This window comes from Macaca thibetana, chromosome 3 (genome assembly GCF_024542745.1).
Source record: "Macaca thibetana thibetana isolate TM-01 chromosome 3, ASM2454274v1, whole genome shotgun sequence".
Taxonomy (NCBI): domain Eukaryota; kingdom Metazoa; phylum Chordata; class Mammalia; order Primates; family Cercopithecidae; genus Macaca; species Macaca thibetana.
The window spans coordinates 79,033,570-79,056,965 of record NC_065580.1 but is presented as its reverse complement, the minus strand read 5'-3'; the positions used below and the strand labels follow the sequence as shown (position 1 = coordinate 79,056,965).

At 37.9% G+C, this 23,396-nt stretch overlaps 1 protein-coding gene across 2 annotated transcripts in view; it reads right to left on the bottom strand.

Moving 5' to 3' along the window:
• NXPH1 (neurexophilin 1) overlaps positions 1–23,396 on the bottom strand; it is a 324,639-nt gene that overhangs the window by 14,897 nt on the left and 286,346 nt on the right. The window lies entirely within an intron of this gene.

Here is a 23,396-nt window from a genome sequence, read left to right as displayed (position 1 = left end):
ATTAAAAGAACTAGAGAAGCAAGAGCAAACACATTCAAAAGCTAGCAGAAGGCAAGAAATAACTAAGATCAGAGCAGAACTGAAGGAGATAGAGACACAAAAAACCCTCCAAAAAATCAATGAATCCAGGAGTTGGTTTTTTGAAAAGATCAACAGAATTGACAGACCGCTAGCAAGACTAATAAAGAAGAAAAGAGAGAAGAATCAAATCGACCCAATAAAAAATGATAAAGGGGATATCACCACCGACCCCACAGAAATACAAACTACCATCAGAGAATACTATAAACACCTCTACGCAAATAAACTGGAAATTCTAGAAGAAATGGATAATTTCCTGGACACTTACACTCTCCCAAGACTAAACCAGGAAGAAGTGGAATCCGTGAATAGACCAATAGCAGGCTCTGAAATTGAGGCAATAATTAATAGCCTACCAACCAAAAAAAGTCCAGGACCAGATGGATTCACAGCTGAATTCTACCAGAGGTACAAGGAGGAGCTGGTACCATTCCTTCTGAAACTATTCCAATCAATAGAAAAAGAGGGAATCCTCCCTAACTCATTTGATGAGGCCAACATCATCCTGATACCAAAGCCTGGCAGAGACACATCAAAAAAAGAGAATTTTAGACCAATATCCCTGATGAACATCGATGCAAAAATCCTCAACAAAATAATGGCAAACCGGATTCAGCAACACATTAAAAAGCTTATCCACCATGATCAAGTGGGCTTCATCCCTGGGATGCAAGGCTGGTTCAACATTCGCAAATCAATAAACATAATCCAGCATATAAACAGAACCAAAGACAAGAACCACATGATTATCTCAATTGATGCAGAAAAGGCTTTTGACAAAATTCAACAGCCCTTCATGCTAAAAACGCTCAATAAATTCGGTATTGATGGAATGTACCTCAAAATAGTAAGAGCTATTTATGACAAACCCACAGCCAATATCATACTGAATGGGCAAAAACTGGAAAAATTCCCTTCGAAAACTGGCACAAGACAGGGATGCCCTCTCTCACCACTCCTATTCAACTTAGTGTTGGAAGTTCTGGCTAGGGCAATCAGGCAAGAGAAAGAAATCAAGGGTATTCAGTTAGGAAAAGAAGAAGTCCAATTGTCCCTGTTTGCAGATGACATGATTGTATATTTAGAAAACCCCATTGTCTCAGCCCAAAATCTCCTTAAGCTGATAAGCAACTTCAGCAAAGTCTCAGGATACAAAATTAATGTGCAAAAATCACAAGCATTCTTATACACCAGTAACAGACAAACACAGAGCCAAATCATGAATGAACTTCCATTCACAATTGCTTCAAAGAGAATGAAATACCTAGGAATCCAACTTACAAGGGATGTAAAGGACCTCTTCAAGGAGAACTACAAACCACTGCTCAGTGAAATAAAAGAGGACACAAACAAATGGAAGAACATACCATGCTCATGGATAGGAAGAATCAATATCGTGAAAATGGCCATAGTGCCCAAGGTTATTTATAGATTCAATGCCATCCCCATCAAGCTACCAATGAATTTCTTCACAGAATTGGAAAAAACTGCTTTAAAGTTCATATGGAACCAAAAAAGAGCCCGCATCTCCAAGACAATCCTAAGTCAAAAGAACAAAGCTGGAGGCATCACGCTACCTGACTTCAAACTATACTACAAGGCTACAGTAACCAAAACAGCATGGTACTGGTACCAAAACAGAGATATAGACCAATGGAACAGAACAGAGTCCTCAGAAATAATATCACACATCTACAGCCATCTGATCTTTGACAAACCTGAGAGAAACAAGAAATGGGGAAAGGATTCCCTATTTAATAAATGGTGCTGGGAAAATTGGCTAGCCATAAGTAGAAAGCTGAAACTGGATCCTTTCCTTACTCCTTATACGAAAAAATTAATTCAAGATGGATTAGAGACTTAAATGTTAGACCTAATACCATAAAAATCCTAGAGGAAAACCTAGGTAGTACCATTCAGGACATAGGCATGGGCAAAGACTTCATGTCTAAAACACCAAAAGCAATGGCAGCAAAAGCCAAAATTGACAAATGGGATCTAATTAAACTAAAGAGCTTCTGCACAGCAAAAGAAACTACCATCAGAGTGAACAGGCAACCTACCGAATGGGAGAACATTTTTGCAATCTACTCCTCTGACAAAGGGCTAATATCCAGAACCTACAAAGAACTCAAACAAATTTACAAGAAAAAAAAAAAAACCCCATCAAAAAGTGGGCAAAGGATATGAACAGACATTTCTCAAAAGAAGACATTCATACAGCCAACAGATACATGAAAAAATGCTCATCATCACTGGCCATCAGAGAAATGCAAATCAAAACCACAATGAGATACCATCTCACACCAGTTAGAATGGCGATCATTAAAAACTCAGGAAACAACAGGTGCTGGAGAGGATGTGGAGAAATAGGAACACTTTTACACTGTTGGTGGGATTGAAAACAGTATGGCGATTCCTCAAGGATCTAGAACTAGATGTACCATATGACCCAGCCATCCTATTACTGGGTATATACCCAAAGGATTATAAATCATGCTGCTATAAAGACACATGCACACATATATTTATTGTGGCACTATTCACAATAGCAAAGACTTGGAATCAACCCAAATGTCCATCAGTGAAAGACTGGATTAAGAAAATGTGGCATATATACACCATGGAATACTATGCAGCCATAAAAAAGGATGAGTTTGTGTCCTTTGTAGGGACATGGATGCAGCTGGAAACCATCATTCTTAGCAAACTATCACAAGAACAGAAAACCAAACACCGCATGTTCTCATAGGTGGGAACTGAACAATGAGATCACTTGGACTCAGGAAGGGGAACATCACACACCGGGGCCTATCATGGGGAGGGGGGAGGGGGGAGGGATTGCATTGGGAGTTATACCTGATGTAAATGACGAGTTGATGGGTGCTGATGAGTTGATGGGTGCAGCACACCAACATGGCACAAGTATACATATGTAACAAACTGGCACGTTATGCACATGTACCCTAGAACTTAAAGTATAATAAGAATAAATAAATTTTTTTAAAAAAAAGGATACAAACATTTGATTATATGATGAATAAGTTCTGGAGTTCTAATGTACTACATGGTGACTACAGTTATTAACAATGTATTCTATACTTGAAATTTCCTAAGAGAGTAGCAAAGTTCTCACTATATACACACACAATAATGGTAACTCTGTGAGGTAATGGATATTTTTATTAGCTTGGTTGTGGTAATCATTTCACAGTGTATGCATAAATCAAAACATCACATTATAAGACTAAGTATACATAATTTTATTGGTCAATTACATATCAATAAAGCTGAGAGTAAATAAATAAATTTAAAGGGAAAAAAGACAAGCAACAAAAAGGTACATCATTTCCTTCATGCAGAGCATTACTTCAGGTACCGCAGAGCTGCATTAACAATGGAAAAGCAGAAAAGGAGCTTCATGGCTCTCTCTTAAGCCAGTAGGCTCTAGCCTGTGTTACATAGGAACTAAAAGAATGGGCTTTGCAGTCAGAGATCACAGGTCTAAATGCAAACTCTGCTACTTCATCATTGTTTACCCCTTAGAGCCACATTTTATCCAATTAAAAAATTGAGACAATACCTAACTCATTGGGTTTTTGTGAAGACAAAACTAAAAAATTTGTATGTAGTGCATATCATGGGGATAAATACATGCCTGCATTTATTCTTCTTGCCAAACATGTGAAGCTATCTATATAATTCTGGGTAAAAATCAGAGAAGAGGATATGCCTTTATTTCCTTCATTTGTTTTATACTAAGGTATAAATATAGGGGCTACAAATATAAGGCATAAATACAGCATTATATGCAGTTTGAGCACAACATATGAGATCTATTATGCCAAGTTAGGTTATGAAACCCTCAAGGAGAAAGGAAAATAAGGCTTTCAGAATGTGCACTGCTATTCTATTCTTGTCTTCTGACTAGAAACATTACATCAGCTCAAATAGTCCAAACAAACTGAAGTGGGAATTAGCATAATTCTGACAACTCTGTGGTCATCTTTAGAGGTACAGTCACACACCGCCTGTTGATGTTCAGACAAAGATGGACTGTATATACAATGGTGGTTCCATGAGATTATAATGGAGCTGAAAATTTTCTATCACCTAATGATATCTTGATGATGCTGACCCTGTGTAGACCTAGGCTAATATGTGCACTTGTGTCTTCATTTTTAACAAAAATGTTTAAAAAGCAAAAAATAAAAAATAAAAATTTTAAAAATAGAAAAAGTTTATAGAATAAGGATGGAAAGAAAGAAAATATTTTGTACAGCTTTATAGTGTGTTTGTGTTTTAACCTAAATGTTATTACACAATAATCAAAAGTTTTTATAAAGAAAAAAGGTACAGTATGCTAAGGTTATTTTAAAGAAAGAAAAAAGAGAAAAATAGGTGGCTGGCAAGATGACCAAACAGGACCAGCTCCAGCCTGCAGCTCGCAGGCGAGATCAATGCAAAAGGTAGATGACTTCTGCATTTCCAGCTGAGGTGCCCAGATCGTCTCATTGGGAATGGTTAAGACAGTGTGTGCAGCTCATGGAAGGCAATCAGAAGCAGGACAGGGTGTTGCCTCACCCAGGAAGCACCAGGGGTCGGGGAACTCCCTCCCCTAGCCAAAGGAAGCTGTGAGAGAATGTGCCTTGAAGGATGGTACACTCTACACTTTTGCCATAGTCTTTGCAATCTGCAGACCAGGAGATTCCCTTGGGTGCCTACACCACCAGGGCCCTGGATTTCAAGCAAAGAACTAGGTAGCCATTTGGGCAGACAAAGAGCTAGCTGCAAGAGTTGTTTTGCATACCCCATTGGCGCCTGGAACTCCAGTGAGATGAAACCGTTCACTCCCCTGGAAAGGGGGATGAAGCCAGGGACCCAAGTGGTCTTGCTCAGTGGATCCCACCCCCAAAGGAGCCCAGCAAGCTATGATCCACTGGCTTGAAATTCTCGCTGCCAGCACAGCAGTCTGAAGTCTACTTGGGATGCTTGAGCTTGGTGGGGGGAGGGGCATCCACCATTACTGAGGCTTGAGTAGGTGATTTTCCCCTCACAGCCTAAACAAAGCTGCTGGGGAGTTCGGACTGGGTGAAGCCCACCACAGCTCAGCAAAGCCACTGTAGCCAATTTGCCTCTCTAGATTCCTTCTCTCTGGGCAGGGCATCTCTGAAAGAAAGGCAACAGCCCCAATCAGGGGTTTATAGATAAAACTCCCATCTTCCTGAGACAGAGCACCTGAGGGAAGTGGTGGCTGTGGGCACAGCTTCGACAGACTTTGAGACAGAGCACCTGAGGGAAGTGGTGGCTGTGGGCACAGCTTCAACAGACTTAAATGTTCCTGCCTGCTGGCTCTGAAGAGGGTGGTGGATCTCCCAGCATAGCACTCGAGCTCTGCTAAGGGACAGACTGCCTCCTCAAGTGGGTCCCTCACCCCTGTACCTCCTGACTGGGAGATACCCCCCAGCAGGGGTTGACAGACACCTCATACAGGAGAGCTCCAGCTGGCATCTGGCAGGTGTCCCTCTGGAACAAAGCTTCCAGAGGAAGGAACAGGCAGCAATCTTTGCTGTTCTGCAGCATCCACTGGTGATACCCAGGCAAATAGGGTCTGGAGTGGACCTCCAGCAAACTCCAGCAGACCTGCAGCAGAGGGGCCTGACTGTTAGAAGGAAAACTAACAGAAAGGAATAGCATCAACCTCAACAAAAAGGACATCCACACAGAAACCCCATCTGAAGGTCACTGACATCAAAGACCAAAGGTAGATAAATCCACAAAGATGAGGAAAAACCAGTGCAAAAAGCTGAAATTCCAAAATCCAGAATGCCTCTTCTCCTCCAAAGGATGACAATTCCTCGCCAGCAAGTGAACAAAACTGGACGGAGAATGAGTTTGACAAATGGACAGAAGTAGACTTCAGAAGGTAGGTAATAATAAACTCCCCCAAGCTAAAGGAGCATATTGTAACTCAATGCAAGGAAGCTAAGAACCTTGAAAAAAGGTTGGATGAATTGGTAACTAGAATAATCAGTTTAGAGAAGAACATAAATGACCTGATGGAGCTGAAAAACACAGCACGAGAACTTCGTGAAACATACACAAGTATCAGTAGCCGATTCAATCAAGTGGAAGAAAGGATATCAGAGATTGAAGATCAACTTAATGAAATAAAGTATGAAGACAAGATTAGAGAATAAAGAATGAAAAGGAATGAACAAAGCCTCCAAGAAATATGGGAACATGTGAAAAAACCAAACCTACCTTTGATTGGTGTACCTGAAAGTGACAGGGAGAATGAAACCAAGTTGGAAAACACTCTTCAGGATATTATCCAGAAGAACTTCCCCAACCTAGCAAGACAGGTCAACATTCAAATCCATGAAATACAGAGAACGCCACAAAGGTACTCCTCAAGAAGAGCAACCCCAAGACACATAATTGTCAGATTCACCAAGGTTGAAATGAAGGAAAAAATGTTAAGGGCAGCCAGAGAGAAAGGTCGGGTTACCCACAAAGGGAAGCCCATCAGACTAACAGTGGATCTCTCTGCAGAAACCCTGCAAGCCACAAGAGACTGGGGGTCAATATTTAACATTCTTAAAGAAAATAATTTTCAACCCAGAGTTTCATATCCAGCCAAACTAAGCTTCATAAGTGAAGGAGAAATAAAAATCCTTTACAGACAAGCAAATGCTGAGAAATTTTGTCACCACCAGGCCTGCCTTACAAGAGTTCCTGAAGGAAGCACTAAATATGGAAAGGAAAAACCAGTAACAGCCATTGCAAAAACATACCATATTGTAAAGGCCATTGACACTATGAAGAAACTGCATCAACTAATGGGCAAAATAACCAGCTAGCATCATAATGACATGATCAAATTCATACATAACAATATTAACTTTAAATGTAAATGGGCTAAATGCCCCAATTAAAAGACACAGACTGGCAAATTGGAAAGAGTCAAGACTTATCAGTCTGCTGTACTCAGGAGACTCATCTGACATGCAAAGACACACACGGGCTCAAAATAAAGGGATAGAGGAATATTTACCAAGCAAATGGAAAGCAAAAACAAAAAGGTAGGGGTTGCAATCCTAGTCTCTGAGAAAACAGACTGCAAATAAATAAAGACGAAAAAAGACAAAGAAGGGCATTATATAATGGTAAAGGCATCAATGCAACAAGAAGAGATAAATATCCTAAATATATATGCACCCAATACAGGAGCACCCAGATTCATAAAGCAAATTCTTAGAGACCTACAAAGAGACTTAGACTTCCACACAAATGTGGGAGGCTTTAACACCCCACTATCAATATTAGACAGATCAAGGAGACAGAAAATTAACAAGGATATTCAGTACTTGAACTCAGCTCTGGACTAAGAGGACCTAATAGGCATTTACAGAACTCTCCACCCCAAATCAACAGAATATACCTTCTTCTTAGCACCACATCACACTTATTCTAGAATAGATCACATAACTGAAAGTAAAACACTCCTCAGCAAATGCAAAAGAACAGAAATCATAACAGTCTCTCAGGCCACAGTGCAAACAAATTAGAACTCAAGATTTAAGAAACTCACTCAAAACTGCACAACTACATGGAAACTGAACAACCTGCTCCTGAATGACGCCTGGGTAAATAATGAAATTAAGGCAGAAATAAATAAGTTATTTGAAACCAGTGAGAACAAAGACACAACATACCACAATCTCTGGGATACAGCTAAAGCAGTATGTAGAGGGAAATTTATAGCACTAAATGCCCACAGGAGAAAGCAGGAAAGATCTAAAATCAACACCCTGACATCACAATTAGACAAACTAGAGAAGCAAGAGCAAACAAATTCAAAAACTAGCAGAAGACAAGAAATAACTAAGAGCAGAGAAGAACTGAAGGAGATAGAGACACGAAAAATCCTTCAAAAAAAAAAAATCAATGAATCCAGGAGTTGTTTTTTGAAAAGATTAACAAAACACATGACTAGGCAGACAAATAAAGAAGAAAAGAGAGAAAAATCAAATAGATAACAGTAAAAAAATGATAAAGGGGATATCACCACTGGTCCCATAGAAATACAAACTACCATTAGAGAATACTATAAACACCTCTACACAAATAAACTAGAAGATCTAGAAAAAAATGGATACATTCCTGGACACATACACCCTCCCAAGACTAAACAAGGAAGAAACTGAATCCCTGAATAGACCAATAACGAGTTCTGAAATTGAGTCAGTAATTAATAGCCTACCAACACAGAACCAGATGGATTAGCAGCCGAATTCTACCGAGGTACGAAGAGGAGCTGGTACCATTCCTTCTGAAATGATTCCAAACAATAGAAAAGGAGCCTCAATTAAAATACCCCCAAAAAAGTTTGGGGCATTTAACTCATTTTATGAGGCCAGCATCATCCTGATACCAAAACCTGGCAGAGACACAATAAAAAAAGAAAATTTTAGGCCAATATCCCTGATGAACATCGATGCAAAAATCCTCAATAAAATACTGGCAAACCAAATCCAGCAGTACATCCAAAGCTTATCCACCATGATCAAGTTGACTTCATCCCTGGCATGCAAGGCTGGTTCAACATACACAAATCAATAAACAGAATACATTACATAAACATAACCAATGACAAAAACCACATGATTATCTCAATAGATGCACAAGGCCTTCAATAAAATTTAACACCCCTTCATGCTAGAAATTCTCAATAAACTAGGTATTGATGGAACATATCTCAACATAATAACTATTTATGACAAACCCACAATCAATGTCATACTGAATGGGCAAAAGCTGGAAGCATTCCCTTTGAAAACTGGCATAAGACAAGGATGTCCTCTCTCACCACTCCTATTCAACATAGTTTTAGAAGTTCTGACCAGGAAAATTAGGCAAGAGAAAGAAATAAAGAAAACTCAAATAGGAAGAGGGGAAGTCAAATTGTCTCTGTTTGCAGATGACATGATTGTATATTTAGAAAACCCCATGGTCTCAGCCCAAAATCTCCTTAAACTGATAAGCAACTTCAGCAAAGTATCAGGATACAAAATCAATGTGCAAAAGTCACAGCATTCTTATACACCAACAATAGACAGAGAGCCAAATCATGAATGAACTCCCATTCATAATTGCTATAAAGAGAATAAAATACCTAGGAATACAACTTATAAGGGATGTGAAGGGCCTCTTCAAGGAGAACTACAAAGAGACTTAGACTGCCACACAAAAGTGGGAGACTTTAACACCCCACTATCAATATTAGACAGATCAAAGAGACAGAAAATTAACAAGGATATTCAGGGCTTGAACTCAGCTCTGGACCAAGAGGACCTAATAGGCATTTACAGAACTCTCCACCTCAAATCAACAGAATAAACATTCTTCTCAGCACCATATCACACTTATTCTAAAACTGACCACATAATTGAAAGTAAAACATTCCTCAGCAAATGCTGAGGAAATCATAACAAACCACTGCTCACAGAAATAAGAGAGGACAAAATAAATGGAAAAATCATTCCATGCTCATGGATAGGAAGAATCAATATCGTGAAAATGGCCATACTGCCCTAAGTAATTTATAGATTCAATGCTATCCCCATCAAGCTACCATTGACTTTCTTCACAGAATTAGAAAAAAACTACATTAAATTTCATATAGAACCAAGAAAGAGCCCCTATAGCCAAGACAATCCTAAGCAAAAAGAACAAAGCTGGAGACATCATGCTACCTGACTTCAAACTATACTACAAGGATACAGTCTCCAAAACAGCATGGTACTGGTACCAAAACAGTTATATAAACCAATGGAACAGAACAGAGGCCTCAGAAATAATGCCACACATCTACAACCATCTGATCTTTGACAAACCTGACCAAAACAAGCAATGGGGGAAGGATTTCCTATTTAATAAATGGTGTTGGGAAAACTGGCTAGTCATATGGAGAAAACTGAAACTGGACCTGTTCCTTGTACCCTATACAAAAATTAACTCAAGATGGATTAAAGACTTAAACATAAGATCTAAAACCATAAAAACCCTAGAATACTTAGGCAATACCATTCAGGACATAGGCATGGGCAAAGACTTCACGACTAAAGCACTAAAAGCAAAGGCAACAAAAGCCAAAATTGACAAATGGGATCTAATTAAACTAAAGTGCTTCTGCACAGCAAAAGAAACTATCATCAGAGTAAACAGGCAACCTACAGAATGGGAGGAAAAAAATGCAATACATCCATCTGACAAAGGGCTAATATCCAGAATCTACAAATAACTTAAAGAAATTTACAAGAAAAAAACAACCCCATCAAAAAGTGGGCAAAGGATATGAACAGACACTTCTCAAAAGAAGACATTTATGCGGCCGACAAACATGTAAAAAAAAAAAAAAAAAAAAAAAAAAAAAAAAGCTCATCACTGGTCACTAGAGAAATGCAAATTAAAAACCACAATAAAAATTTAAAAAGTCAGGAAACAATAGATGCTGGAGAGGATGTGGAGAAATAGAAAGGCTTTTACAGTGTTGGTGGGAGTGTAAATTAGTTCAACCATTGTGGAAGACAGTGTGGCAATTCCGCAAGGATCTAGAACCAGAAATACTATTTGATCCAGCAATCCCATTATTGGGTAGATCTATATAGCCAACGGAGTACAAATCATTCTACTATAAAGACACATGCATGCATATGTTTATTGCAGCACTATTCACAATAGCAAAGACTTGGAACCAACAGAAATGCCCATCAAAGATAGACTGGATAGAGAAAATGTGGAACATACACACTATGGCATACTATGCATCTATAAAAAAGGATGAGTTCACGTCCTTTGCAGGGACATGGATGAAGCTGGAAACCATCATTCTCAGCAAACTAACACAGGAACAGAAAACCAAACACCACACCAAACATCGCTCATAAGTGGGAGTTGAACAATGAAAACACACGGACACAGGGAGGGGAATATTACACACTGGGGCCTGTCGGGGAGTTGGAGGCTAGGGGAGGGATAGCATTAGGAGAAATACTTAATGTAGATGACGGGTTGATGGGTACAGCAAACCACCATGGCAAGTGTATACCTATGTAACAAACCTGCATGCTCTGCACATGTATCCCAGAACTTAAAGTATAAATTTTTTAAAAAAAGAAAAATTTAAAAAAAATTGTGTTTCATGTAGCCCAAGGGTACAGTCCTTATAAAGTCTACAATGGTACAGAGTGGTATCCTAGGCCTTCACATTTCCTCACCACTCACTGATTCACCACTAACAAAGAGACAATAACCCAGAAAAAAAATAGCTTATATTTTATATTACATTATTTTAAAAGTTATAAGGAGTATCTCATCTAAGGACCCATGGGTACATGGTCATAATAATGAACAAAACATTTAAAATAACATATTGAAAGACTATTTCTTTGCTAAAACAGACACTTCAGCATCACTTTTGTATTACCCATAAAACGATTTGAATTTGTCAGTAAATCCACATGCCTTTCAGGAAGAGAGAAATGTTCTATATGTAGAAATTGCTTCTTTCTATCTGAATTGGTGGTCAATATAAATGATTTTTCCATAACAAGGCTATTATATGAATGGTCATAGACAAATTTTTAGCTTCTTAAAGTCAAGTGCAATTCTGTCTAGAATGAAACAAACGAGGAAGGATTGACTTACCTTCCAACCATATTTTCAGAGTAGTATATGTAAGACATTTGTACCTATTAGACATTGGTATTCATAACATACTTACGAATGTTCTCATATACAACTGTGGTGTATAAAAACATACTTTGTAGCAATAACACAGCTTATCCAATAGAAGTCCAAATTCCTAAGGAAATAATGACTTTGATATTTTTGATACAATATGCCTACATTAACACCCTCTGATTATCCAGAGTTTCATCTGGAAGCCTTTTGTTAGAAGGAAGCATTATATAAATTAAGTAATGGAGATTAGTTGCCAAGGAATAACATTCCTGTGTCATTTAGATCTTAGATTGATTCAAAAACTCTTCTAGTGTCTTTTTCTGATCAGAGTATTGTGCATGGACGGTGCTCAGAGATTCCCAGGTGCTGAGTGGCCAATGGCAGTCAACTCAGAAATAGAAAAAAAAGGTAAAATCCTGGAAATAGAGCCTCTCTACACTCCTGTAAAAGTCCTGGAAATCTCCAACTCTCTGAAGCAGAGCAAATCCAGTGTTCTATTGTGGCATTATCTAAGAAAAAATAAAATCTAGTAGATAGAATGGACCTCTCACCCTTTCAATAAAGGTGAGTGATGCTGGAGTTTGAATTACATAAAGAATTTTTTACATTAAGTAAATAAATATTTTTGGTGAATCATGCCTTGGCCAGAGCAAAAAGTGGTAAAAACACATCCAACTTAGAGTACCAGGCCCTACAATGGAATTTTTTTTTTTTTTTTTTTTTTTTTTTTTTTTTTTTTTTTTGAGACAGACTCTCACTCTGTTGCCCAGGCCGGAGTGCAGTGGCAGGATCTCAGCTGACTGCAACCTCCACCTCCCAGGTTCAAGCCATCCTCGTGCATCAACCTCCTGGGTAGCTGGAACTACAAGCACCCGCCACCACACCCGGCTAATTTTTGTATTTTTAGTAGACACAGTGTTTCGCCATGTTGCCCAGGTTGGTCTCGAACTCTTGGTCTCAAGTGATTTGCCTGCCTTGGCATCCCAAAGTACTGGGATTACAGGCATGAGTCACCATGCCTGTACTACAATGGGTTCTAGGCATAGCTCAGGGAAGACACAACTCATGCACTGAGAACATCAACCACCACTATTTCTATAACAAAACTATTCCCTTGAGAATTCTTTTTAAAAGCTCTTCCCTAAGAAGATAACATTCCTTGACCTTCTGTTTCTCCCTTGCAAGATTCCTAGCACTGGATTACTATACTCTGCCCTCTGCAGACCTCTTAACCAGTTACTGCCAGATTTGGAATCAGACGCTGCTGCTGTCCACAAGCCTGGGCTAGATTTTACTTTGGTCTTGCATCACCCTTTTCTTCAATTCCCAGGTTCTTAAAGCATGGTGTGTAAAATCTCCTACTAAAGAGACATGTGCTGATGAAAAAAAGATGTTTAGCCAGAGAGATCTCATAAATAAGCAAAAAGATGGCCTCTGGATTTAGATTATGTTAAGAAAAGTTAATCAGACATAAAACTGAGTGGTGCTCCTGGGGTTAAAAGAAAAAATATCCCTTGGTAACAAAAAGAGCCAAGTCTTAAGTAAACAGTTCCATTAAATCAAAGAAGGGTATTCACGCAAATATCATAAGATGAAAAAGGTCATAGAGAGAATGAGGCAGACATAACCTCAAAATGACTGGAGATGCTGTACGTCACAATAGAGAGGTTGAATGAAAATTTGTATATATCAAAGCTCAGAAATTCCCTCAACCCTCTTTTAGTGTAGCTTAAAATGGCTTACTCCTTATTAGTAGTTTGTTTTACCTTGAGCACTGTGGATAGAAGGCATCATAGGCAAACTGAGAGAACAGGTTGTTGGGGAAGACTTTCCTCTCCTAGTATGTCCCCAAACTCACTGACTTCAAATACTGAGAGGTATTTTAATTACCCTTTTCAAAGAACTGGGTAACATTCCAGCTGCCGCTAGAGGGCACAGCTAGGACATATGACAGCTGCCTCTATTCATGGTGCTGAAAGACAGGATTGTGTCACTAAGGGTCCCAGGTCTCTTTGAAAAAAGATGGACCAGCAACTTTTATAGTAACTGCTGGCTGAGGCACTCTGTGGGAGCCACCTATTCTGTGAGCTTTAGTGACCAGGAAGGAGCAGCTGTTGTTCAAGGAACTACTACTAAAAGCCATCATCCACTAAAGAAGTTATTGTGGGCCCTATTCCTGATAGAAAGGATGTTCAAAGATAAGATACACTTACCTTTTTATTTATTTATTTATTATTTGCTTGCTTACTCATTGGAAAGTAGTCCAAGTCAATGCAACATGTGTCTATATCTCTAGCTTCATGTTAGCTACTTTTCCCTTTAGTCTCAGGATTTTTGCACATCAAACTTTTTCATGTGCTCTCTTTATTCCAACTTTAGAACCTGTGTATAAGCTGCTTCCCCTTCCTGGAATCCTTTCTACCCATTCCCATTAGCTAAGCTAACTCTGCATTATCTAGCTCACCATAAACTTCATTTCTACAGCAGTCATTGATTCACTCGTAGCACCCTATACAAATCCTTCATAAATATTATCTATCTGGCAGAGATAAAGGTGTTTGTATTGTAATCCTTTGTGGAGGTTTTGTGTAATTCTGTAAACATGCACAGTGACACAAGAAAAAAGGTGGCATTCTTCTTGGAAAATACAAGTGACTACTACAGGCCATTATAACCAAAAATGTTGTATCAAAAATCCCCAAGTAAATGTATTTTTACTTAAGACAAAACTGAATAAGAGCCAAATACCTAGATGAGAATAAAACTATATTTTGGGGGGTTGACAAACATTAGCAAAACTTAATAAAAATAGTGAGTATGGTCTCTTCAGTGGCAAGAAAGTTAGCATCATCTTCTACATTTTCTTCCTTGAATTTCTGGAAATTTGATCCTAATGTGGTATTGAAAAGAATACTGATAGAATTGAAGCAGAGAAAAAGAGCCTGCCAAACTTTCTGGGAGCATTTTCTTTGCACTACTCAAGTGGACATTTGTGTTGACAAATAATAATTGCTTTGAAACAGGCAGTTAGACACGTGTTAGGCTATTTGTTTGCATAAATGCCTATTTGTTTGGGAAGTGCAGTGGGGTTTTCAAAATGTGAAGCAAACACAATTTTATGGGTATGTTTGCAACAGTTTAAAATAGAGCTGTAAAAGTGTTCATTAACAGCACAAATTAAAATGATATTAAAATGTGAGTATTGAAGGCCTTTTTGGCTTCACTCTACAGTTGATAAAGTGTAAATAAACACAGTTTGACTGTGACATTTTTGCTCTGTGGCTGTGTCATGAAAATCCATGACTGTTGAGAGTTACAATCACTAAACATCTGAGGCTGGAAGGGGCCATTGAACATATTTTATAACTTGGAAAGCTGAGCCCCATAGAGCTAAAGTGACTGACAAAAGGCTATCAAGATGGTTAGGAGCAGAGCCAAAATTGTGATGAAGGTTCCTTAGCATCCAGCCCACTCCTCTTGCATTCCAAGATTTTCCTTTATTGAGAGCTTGTACTTAATGTCTTCTGCAGAGCTTTTGGAGCTTCAAAGCTCCAGAAATCAAATCACTTCAAAACAAGGAACTTGCTTAACTTTGCTGAAAAGTTCTAATTTTGTGAAAGGAAGGGATACTAGAAAATTGGCATCATTTGCAAACCCTAAAAAAGAGGCATTAACCTAGTCCATTGCAATTACACCGCGGGGTCTCTTGGGTTGACTTTGGACAGAAACTTGTGCACAGACCTTCCCAGGCTTTCATCTGAACAGTGACGGCTGTGAGGAAGGAGAGAATTGTAATGACAGAGCCATTGTAACAGAATTTCAGTCAAGCAAATTATAACACAGAGGGAATTATTCTTTAGGCTCTGAAGGGAAAATGTTTTATATGTGTTTCCCAAAATCTCATTCATCCCTATTTTCAGAAAGCTTGCTTTTAAAAAGGGAAAGTAAAAGTAAAATGTCAGATTTTCTCTTTTATCCCAGCCAAAAATAAATAAATAAATCCATCAGCAAGCTTTTGTTAAATAACTATGATATTAAAATTTTAAAAAAATTATTCCAGGGAAGCCTTTCTTTTGCATACTTTAAATCCATCTAAAAGTCAACTCACTCCATATAACCCACATCATCGGTACTTTTTACCCTCTAATGAATAAAGGTCCTGGTGTTTTGGAGGCTCTCTCCTGCTACAAGCCTTGAAAGTCAGTAACTCTCAACAGGAAGTACTAAAGTAAAACCAAGGTAACTTGATCTGTAATATTTACCAAGGATCATGGAATTTGTAGTGGGGGTGATGAAATTAAATAGCATATTCTAAATGTATCATTAATTTCATTTTTAGTTAAAATGTTTATTTCATAGTTTCACATAATGTTAAAGGAAGGTATGAGATTTATGGTTTATTCGAACTGGATGATTGTTTAAACAATCAAATGCATTTTTAAGTGAAACTGTCTTTCTTTAAGTAATCTTGGTTCTTAAGTAGACTGCAAAGATTATCCATCTTAATTTAAATCTGCACAAAAAAGTATTTAGATTTTTTATTTTGATATAATTTTCCATTTTACAAAAAGTTACAAGAAACTTCCATATGCCATTTACCGAGATTCACTAATTAGTTTCATTTGATCATGTTGTTTTATTGCTCTCTTACTCTCTCTCATATTTATGCACATATGCATGCACATGTGTATAAATTTTCTGAGCCATTTTGAGAGTAACTTTGAGACGTCATGCCCGTTTACCCTTAAGTAGGTCCTGGAGTAGACCCTAAGAAAATTATATTATCTTATACAACCACAATAGAACTATCAAAATCAGGAAATTTCACCTTGATATATTACCATAATTTAGTCTATAGCTATTATTCTAATGGCATCTGTTACCCCATTATGTCTACCAATTTTTCTAGTCCAGGATCTAATTCAATGCATGCAACTGCATTGCATTCAGTTGTCATGACTCTACAGCTTATTTCCCTTCTATTTCTGGTTCTTTACATTTTTGAACAGCATAAGCTATTAATCTGTAAAATGTCCCTCAATTTGGGTTGTACTGATGTTGATTGCAAATCATTTTATAGTAAAGTTCTAGAACTTTAGATTGACAAATGTGATATTAGAGAAAGTGTACTCCTTGATTTGAGTATATAGGAAGCAATGTTTTTAGTAGTTGCAGAGAGTAAAATATTATTGTACTATGCAAAATCATTGCCTAGTAAGTCATTTAGGCTCTTTAATATAATTTTACAGGTAATTAATTTGCATTATATTCAATTGTTTTACTGATAATAAGCTCATTAAATCTTGTCATTTTGTGGTCTGTTTCATTTCACATTTTGTTTAAATGAGGCTAATGTTTTTTTTAAATCCATTTGCTGGATTTTCTAAACTTATCTTTCAGTCTGAGGCTGACATTCTTTTGTTTTAACCATAAAGATTCTTAAACAAATATTTGCATAGTGTTTATCATTTCCATCATATGTTAATACATTATGTGAGTGGATTGATCCCCACAAATCTGCCTGGGTTGTAGATACCAGTAACCTAATAATAGAGTAGAGAAATGCAAGACCCACTGCCCCAAGAGACGGCCTTAGAATCACACATCCAAGAAACAGCATTCGGATTCTTATCCTGCTCTTCTGACCCAAAACCACAGGATTGTTCTGCTATTACCAAATGAAAGGTGGTTGTACTACCTATTGCTACTTAAGACTGTATATTATGGTGATTCAGTTCATTGAACAGGCATGAACCAAGAATGGACACTTAATGACGTAGAGGTATTTTCAGGTTTCAATGCTGGAAGCCCAATCCTTGAACTTCAAGTTAAAGTGTAACTTCCATCATCACTCTCCAAACGGAGCTGACAGGCAGATCATACTGTTCGTAATACACCAGGTGCTTACACAGACACTCAAAGATATATTCAGCAAGGACTTCATAGCCAAATGACAATTAACTGTGAAGCCATAATCTCTTGAACCTAAATGTTCTTATTCTAAATTAGGGATGCAATACCCTGTCCCAGTGTTATTTTGAGAATTAGAATGTATATGAGGTGTTCTTCTCAGATGTTAATATTTTTATTTCATTTTTACTTATTAATAATATGATTATATTGATCTATATAGTTAAATTTGTATAAAAGTATTTCATTTCCATAATTTAAATTCATGTTGGAAAACATTGCACATTTTAGGTAGCATGGCATAGTGGTAAGAGCCTAGATTCTGGAGCCAGGCTGCAGACTCACAGCTCTTAAGGCAGATGCCTTTTTTTATGGGAACTCCCTCAATGATGACTTTCCAAGTCATTTTGGCAACCAGAACACTGTTATCTTTTTCAAATGGTTATCCACCAAATACAATATAATTTTCATTAATAATCCTACTTTTAGAATGCGAAATTATGACTTTGCACATAGATTTTTGTTTTCTTAATAACATATGGAGGAAAAGTACCACCCAATGTCCCCACTAGGGTTGTGCTATCCAAGCCATAACATTTTTGATCTATGCTTTACGGAGCATCCCATTAGAGTTCCAGAGAAACCCTTACTTTCTATTATGTCAATGACACCTTTGCTGGCCTGGAGCCATCATCAGCTCTTGGAAAGCTGAACCATGAAGCAATATCTCTGTAACTAGGCCAAATAGGCCATGACCTGACAGGCTGTAAAGCAGTCATTATCTCCTATTAAGTCTGAAATCTGCGTTTTGCATATTTTAAAACAACTATCCAGTTGTGCTACAGAGGTATATCTGCCAAATGAATAATTAGATTTTTAAGAGACTATAAAGGGGACCAAAATGCTTTCTACTATGCCAAAAACAAAGTCAATTCAGATTTTATTTTCTCTCCTCCCATATTTTTATCCTCACTCTTTGGCAGTGAAACCAAAAATATTTCAGTAACAGATAAACAGACTTCCGTTGCACAATTTACTGTATAAAATCAAGTCTGGTTTGACGGCATGTGAGTGCCAAAGCATTTTGTGTTATAAATTGTACCCTGCTTCCTCATACAGTTAGGTAGAAAGCTGCAGATGACTGGCACCTAATATTTGCTTGGTTTGGTGGATGTGATCACAAAAAGTATGTTGTAAAATGTAAAATGACTGAATGGGTCACCTAAATGTCAAAGCTCAGAAGAGATTTGCTTTTCTGGTTTAAAATTTAAGTGTTTTTCTTCCCCTACTTCCTGGAAATGTCTAAGTAACTCATTTCATACCTCTTTAATGGTAGAGATGCAAGTGACTTTAGAAAGATTTGGAAAAGGATTGAAATGTAACTATATAAAATATCCTATTAACTCTTGCCCCGTTTTACATTTTGAGAAAGATTTTTAACTAAACTCTTGATGTCATTAACTATTTTTCACTTCAGTGAATTGTAACTCCAGAAAATGTGCAACTACTCTTTTCAACAGGGGATTAAACTTTCAGGGAATAAATTAAATTGGGTTAAAATATCTAACAGAGTTTTCAGATGAGTGCTTTATTCAAGTAGCACAGAGACATGTTAGCTCTGAAATGAAACTCTAGTTAGGTAAATAACGTTTGTCAAGAACCAATTGCTCAGGTGCTACACTGCTCTAAGCCTACTTTATTAATATTGGTTTGCGGTCTTCAGTACAGTGCAGAAAGGAATTTTAAATGCAATTACAGCTAAGCTAGAAGGCCACATAACTATGTTTTAATCAAAAGTTGAGTTCAAGCCTGCTTTACATATAATATGTTCAAAGAAATATCTCTTTTTCACTGTAAGTAAAACTGCATAAATATGCTGAGAGAGAGCAAACTCATTTCAAGTAGAAATGTAAAGGAAGAACAGTTCCACATCAGGAGGAATATTACAAGCAACTAAAGAAGTATTGTGTCAGAAATAAATTAATACATTATTAAACATTAAGAGATACAACTTTTTACATCCTGAGTCATCAAGCCAAAATAAATGTATATAGGGGCTCTGTGTCTATGTGTATATGTATACACATACATATCTATATGTTGTGTGTGTGTGTATATATATATATACACACACAGAGACAAGAATACACCCACATGATCCAGTTTTAATTTTAAAGTTTAATATTTATTAGGAAAACCTAGAATCCATTACTCTCAAATCCACTTTAAAATAGACATGAATGATGTAAAGATCAAGAAGTTTGTCATTATTAAATTATATTCACAGGTGGTAGAAAAATAAGTTTACCTCATATGTACCAGGAGGGAGCTAGCATCTCCTAGATGGGAGCACAAGTCTCATTGGTATTACAAAAGATTTCATTCCACTGCCTTGTGGCCCAGAAAATGAAGGCACCTTTATTCTAGACTTCTCAGTGAAAAACCAAAAGTCAGAAAAGGGACTTAGATGGTCATCTTTAACTAACGATTCAAAGTTATGATTAATTCAGTGATGGAGCTTCAGGAATCTTAGATACATCTAAGGGATTTTTTTTTTTTAATCTATACATTATCTTTTTCAGCTGAATCCTAGGAACATTTTGCAGAGGTTGACTCACTAAAGATCAGTCAGTTTGTTGGAGTTTCTTCATCAATCTCAGAACTGTTCTGCTTTGGGGAAACATACATAATAAATCCTTCTTGTTTTGAGTCCGTAGGCAAATACAGCGACCAAAATACCACTCTTATTATTTTCAACATTTTTTTTCTTAAAATCAGAATAAGAATATAGGACATTAATACAGCTAGAGACACACTTAACTCAAGAGAAAGAATGCATCACCTCCAAAGTTATATGTTTATGTTTCTTAGCAAACCTACTAAGGAAAGAAACGTAGGGAAAGAAAGATGTACAAACAGAAGTACTTGAGTAAGAGAAGAAATGGTTACATTTTCAATCACATTCATTACTTGGGGTGCAATTCAAAATGATTAACAACTATACAACATGAAAGTGGGTACTGGGGCACCAGGGCAGTATCTTGGAGCCTCCCTGCTGTACTAATCAACCCTTTAGATATTGTGCATTAAGGAGGTGAAGAAATAATCCTGGGGGAAGGGCCAGAGACTAGAGTGCCCAGTGCAGCAGTGGGAGGAAAGGATTGTGGGGGAGGACACTCCAATGGCTCAGGGCAATGACTGTTTACCAACTAGTACATCAGTTTTTAAATATTTTATTGCTGGTACATACTAGTTAAATATTCCCTGAAGGTTTTCTTTTTTTAAATCATGTACTCTTCATTGTTCATCAGCCTAGAAGCACAGATATATCCCAGTGATACCCATTTGACACCAAAATCCAAAGAATTCAAAATGGTTGAAAGGCAATGAAAAGTAGAGAAACAAATTTTTCACAAGTTTAAATTTTTCTTATGTTTGCCCTTTGGTAATGCAGAGGTAGAATTCTTTTGAATTATTGCTGTCTGATACAATAAATTGGATAACAATCTGTACTTAATAAATTTAGTTATAAATTTTCTAAACAAAAGCTTTTGTCAAACTGACCTTTGCATGACATTATAAAACAACATTAGTGCCTTTTTTCTCCTTGATTAATCCTAATCCCAGGGTCCAAGGTTTGGGAAAATTATATTGGCTAAACTCCATTTCCTAGCACTTTTTATACAAAGAATTTCAGACTAAAGCTATAGTCAGGGCCAACTTAAAGGGGAGATGATATGGGAAGACTTTCTGAAGTTTTGAGGTTTGCAATATGAAAAAGAGTAAGATATGAAATGTATTCTGACACTCACATTGTTTTACTGCCACGAGGAGTTTTAAGAATAATTTGAGGCCGGGCGCGGTGGCTCAAGCCTGTAATCCCAGCACTTTGGGAGGCCGAGACGGGCAGATCACGAGGTCAGGAGATCAAGACCATCCTGGCTAACACGGTGAAACCCCGTCTCTACTAAAAAAAATACAAAAAACTAGCCAGGCGAGGTGGCGGACGCCTGTAGTCCCAGCTACTCGGGAGGCTGAGGCAGGAGAATGGCGTGAACCCAGGAGGCGGAGCTTGCAGTGAGCTGAGAGTCGGCCACTGCACTCCAGCCTGGGCGACAGAGCGAGACTCTGTCTCAAAAAAAAAAAAAAAAAGAATAATTTGAGTCCTGTGGTTCCGGGTTTCTTAATATCCAAAGATGCTGGCTTTTTCAGCTTGTCTGCTGTCCCTCTTTTGTCTTTGCTATGTGAAACTCACATTAGTGCTCAGCACCCACAAGGCACCATCGTACATATATACACATGTACATATGTATGCACATATACACGTACGTATGTATGCACATATATACATGTACATATGTATGCACATATATACACATGTACGTGTATGCACATATATACACATGTATGTGTGTGCATATATACACATGTATGTGTATACATATATCTATATTCCTATATGTGCATTGACACCTGCTAACACATTTTTATATATGTATATATAAATGTATATACACACACACATGATGTTTTATGTGCTCAGCACTAAGATTTCAAATCAGGATTTCAACTTCTTATAATGCTATTAATTTGGGGACACCTCTCTCCTCATCTCTAACGTCAGCTGACTGGTCCTGTTTGCTGTCCCACATCCATAGTCAGTCTTTTGCATTGTAATTATAAGTCTGCCATTTCCCTCACCCGGAATGTTCTCTTGAACTCTCTCACCTAACCTGTGTTTCTTCCACAACCCTAGTGGCTCCTAAATCATGACTCTATGTAACCTTCCCAAATCATTTTATTTTTAATTAAGAAACAATAATTTTGGTATTTTTGCCTTTTTATAACTGATTATAGCAACCTGAAAGGAGACCTGGCTTAAATTCGAGAGCCAAGAGTTCAGATTCTGGGGAAGTAGAGCAAGACGGCCGAATAGAAGCTTCCTCCTGACACCCAATTGTCCTCCCTGCAGGAACACAAAATTTAACAACTATCCACATAATAAAAGCACCTGCAAAAGAACCAAAAACCAGTATCTGGTTTCAACTTCATATCACTTAAAGAGTCACTGAAGAGAATAAGAAAGGCAGTCTCAAATTTTTGATGCTACCCTTCCCCCATCCCCTCACAGCAGTGGGCCATGTGGTATGGAGAGAGAATCTGGGCACCAGAGGGAAGGAGAGGGTAGTGATTGTGGAACTTTGCATTGGAACGCAGGGCTGCCAAAACTAGACAGGACTTAGCCAGCACCCACAGAGGGAGCATTTAGACTAGCCTAGCCAGAGGGGAATTGCATATTGCAGCAATCAGAACTTGAGTTTCAGCAAGCCTCACCACCACAGGCTAAGTGCTCTGGGATCCTAAATAAACTTGAAAGGCTGTCTAAACCACAAGGACTCCAACTCCTAGGCAAGTCCTAGTGCTGTGCTGGGCTCAGAGCCAATGAACTCAGGGGGCATGTGACCTAATGAGACACCAATCAGGGAAGCTAAGGAAGTGCTTGTGCCACCCATCCCCCAACTCCAGGCAGGGCAGCTCCAAGTTCCAAAAGAGACCCTTCCCTTCTACTTTAGGAGAGGAGAGGGAAGAGTAAAGAGGACTTTGTCATGCAACTTGGATACCAACTCAACCACAGTGTGATTTGGCACCAGGCAGAG